Consider the following 4,162-nt stretch of genomic DNA (forward strand, 5'->3'; position numbering starts at 1 on the left):
TACACCAATTATCAGATTATAATTTTTCTAAAATTTTCCCTTTTGTCGGAAATTTTTTTGGGAAAATTTTGGATACCGCTCTACGTCATACCCTTTTAAATGTTCCACTTAGTGTGCGTACCAATTTTCAGCTAAATCGATTCAAAAATAACAAAGAAAAACTGTTTAATACTTTTTTTGATAATACCTCCTCGTCGATAGCCTAAAAGAATTAAGTTATCTATTCGTTTGCCCCAACATTTTTGTCAGACAATTACATTTTTTGTTTAAGAATATAATTAACTGTAACTTAATAGTTTTGCCGAAAAAATGGTTGTAGAGATAAGGGATGCACAAACCCAGCATAACTTAAAAGTATAGTTAATTAATAAAAATTAAATTTTTTGTCTGACTTTGGATTTGCCCCAATATTTTTGTCGGACACTTAGATTATTTGATTTAGAATATAACTACTTATAACCTGATACTTTTGTCGGAAATTTTTTTCTATATTCGAGAAAAAAACTACAGAACGATGTTTGTCTTTGTTCAAGGAGTATGTACACAAATTATCAGATCACAATTTTTTAAAAATTTTCCCTCTTGTCAGAAAATTTTTTGGGAAAATTTTTGGGTACAGCTCTACGTTATACCCTTTTAAACGTTTCACTTAGTGTGTGTACCAATTTTCAGTTAAATCTATTCAAAAATAACCGACAAAAACTGTTTTAAATTTTTTTTGATAATACTTTCTCGTCGATAGCCTAAAAGAATTAAGTTTTCTATTGGTTTGCCCCAACATTTTTGTCAGACAATTTACATCTTTTGTTTAAGAATACAGTTGCTTGTAACCTACTACTTTTGTCGGAAAAATGGTTGTAAAGATAAGGGATGCACAAACCCAGGATAATTTAAAAGTATAGTTTACTAATAAAACTTTAATTTTTTGTCCGACTGTCGATTTGCCCCAATATTTTTGTCCGACACTTTGATTTTTTGATTAAAAATATAATTACTTATAACCTACTAATTTTGTCGGAAAAATTGTTGTAAATAAAAAAATTTCAGGAAATTGACATCTCCGGCGCATCCGACTGCGCATATGCCCCGTGAAAATTGTCCGACAAGGTTACCACATTATTGTAAAAATGTTTTATGGTAGATTCAGTTAAAATTGTCCATGTGGTAATAAATTAATTTTTTTCATAAATTTGACATATTTAGCATGTCCGACGCGTCATATGCCCCAATATTTTTGTCCGACAAAATGGTTTTCGCTCTTTATATGATAAAAACCATTGATTAAAATAAAATGAACAATTTGGTTATAAATTTTTTTCTTGCATAAAATTGACAAATTCGTCACCGCTTGACAGACAAACGCCCCACTACCATAATGAGCCAAGCTCTAAATTTGTCCGACTCCACCCAAATAACAAGTACAAAAAGTTTTAACGGTGTGGTCATAAATAATAATTTTATATGTTGGCCCAAGGCCTATTATTTTATATGCGAGAGCTCACGAATATAAATACCAGGGAGCGAGGGTCGGAGCGAGGATACAATCCTTTGATCTCGGTAGTGAGCACACCCTAAGTGTCTAGTACGTCGAAACTATTCTAGTAAACTTTAAAAAGTTTCTCGTCTTGGTTGTCGTATCAGGGAGTTGCAGATAATAAGTGCTTATTGCTAGTAGTACATTTTTGTTATACTCTCCCAGAACAAAAACTTTACTAAATTAAATAAAAGTTCCCCTTAATCAGTTCCCCATTACAAAAATTTATATTAGTAATGGTAAGAAAGCAACTGGAACTATAAAAATAATACATGTTATAATGTCTAATGTTTAATCAAGTTTAGTGTCAAAGCCATAGGCAAGTAGGTAGAATATTTTTTTTATTAATATTTTATGCACCAACAATCCAACAACGTAGGCATTTTGTAGTAGGGCAGCAAAGTATGCTAAATATGCAGTCACTCAAGCGTTATGGGGACCTATTAGGTTGTAAAAGCAGTTCCTAAAAAAAAGTTAAGTAAAGTTTTCTATTTTAGTGGGCGCTTTCCATTTTTTAATTTAATTTTCCATTTCCAACAATGTTTTTCCGATTATAACACCATCTTTCCATAATTTGAAAAAATGTTTCGAATAAAAGTTACTAATTTTTACGTAATGAATCCAAATCTGCAATAAAAAGTGGGGCTCTTATTTAAGATTTTAAAGTAACCCCCCACCCCACCTCCGTGGGGGGTCGTGTTTAGTGCCATTCGATATATTTTTTAAAAATATTGAATAAGTGTATTTTACAGTTTTTCGATTTGATGTTCATTTCGCGAAATATCGCGGGATTCGTATTTAAAATATTAAATTTACCCCACACCCCTCTCCGTGTTTGGTATCATTCCATAGATTTTTAAAAATATTGAGCACATATTTTTTAGTTCTTTGATCTGTCATTCATTTCGCGAAATATTCGCTTTTATCTTGTGAAACTTTGGGACTTAACCATTTCCTTACGCCCAGCCCAAATCGTCAGATTTTTGAAATATACACTCTCTTGCATCTACTTAAGTTACCTTATCTTAATCTGACAATTTCGAAAATTTTTAAGGATAGATATTTTCGAGCCCCCCTTAACGAACTGCCCTGTGTTAAGAGCCAATATATGGGAGAGGTACATCTGCAGGGTACCAGGTTTCTCCCCATATGATAATCTGAAGCGCTCGAGTAACTGCTAAAACCCCCCTTGGGCTCCCCTACCATTGGTGTCTCATAAAATATTAATAAATTAAAAATTACTCTAGATTAACATGTATGTATTTATTTTCAAAAAATTATTTTTCTACGAGCGCGCAAAAATGTCTACTTTCACGCACTCATTTTAGTTTAGAAAGTTTCACTTTTCCGCACGCGTGTTACTTTTCCGCACGCGTGTTACTTTTCCACACGCGGTTTTTACTTTTCCGCACGCGTTTTAATTTAGATATGTTAATATGGCCTTAAAGTAATTATAATACATGCAATAAACTAATATTTAGATATTATTTACTAATTTATTTCAAATATATCTTCTGTGTTCCTGTTTTAATGAAATTAACGCGACAATTCGATGAAATAAAATTATTTTGACATAATATTCGAAAGTCAAATCGGTAGACAATAACAGTCGTTTTGAATCTTCGTCATGGAAACCAATATGGTCGTCATGCTAACTAATTATATTGAAAGTTTGGTTTTGACAACCTTGTCAAAGAATTAATTTGTGCATGTATTTTCATATTAATTAAATTAATTGATTCAGATTTGGTAATTTTTTAAAAACTCTTAGAAAAATATTGTTCCTAACTCTTGCAGAAAGTCACTTTTCCGCACTCGACTGCTTGCCGAACTCCCGCTTCGCGTCGTTCGGCAAACTGCATTCGCGTGCGGAAAAGAATGACTTTCTGCATTTGTTAGAAAAATAACTATTATGATTGAATATTTTCATGGCAAACCTTATAAAATTTCACGTAATTTTTGTTGCAATTAATGTTTGGCTTAATGAACTACGAATAACTTACAAAATAAAGCAGTTAGGTATAGGGAATGCTTAAGAAACAAAAAAGTACTATAAAATATGATTTCATTACGATACTAAAATACAGGATGTTCCATTTAAGAAAACTCAGAAAACACTCATTCCGAGTTTCGACCAACCCTGTATGCTAAAATGAAAGATTTTGCTATATTAATAATTTTGAATAATAATAGACTATATTAAAAATTACGTGAACAAAAATGGAGATTTTAATATCAAATCAGTACAAGTCTACAGGGTGTGAAGTTTGCTACAAAATTTATAAAAACCGTAATTATCTTATAAACTACCCTGTATAGTATTACATACCCTCATATTTTAAGAAAGAAGACATCGATCAGAATCCAAAAATGTAAAAATATATACAAAAAAACAAAGTTACAATTACCTTCCGGTATAACAGGAAGTAGCAAAGAGACCAAAATATTTTCATTAAATAGTTCATTAGTGGAGTCACTGAAGGTTTTCACCTCCGATTTCGTTGAACCTTCATCGATTTTCATGAAAATTGCTAAGTAGTTAGAAGATACTTCAAGGAACAAAGGTGACATGATGTTAACTTGCGCTTTTACCCTGGGGGTGGTTGCCACCCCTTCTCGGGGGTGAAA

Source organism: Diabrotica virgifera, chromosome 5 (assembly GCF_917563875.1).
Source record: "Diabrotica virgifera virgifera chromosome 5, PGI_DIABVI_V3a".
In the NCBI taxonomy this organism is placed as follows: Eukaryota; Metazoa; Arthropoda; class Insecta; order Coleoptera; family Chrysomelidae; genus Diabrotica; species Diabrotica virgifera.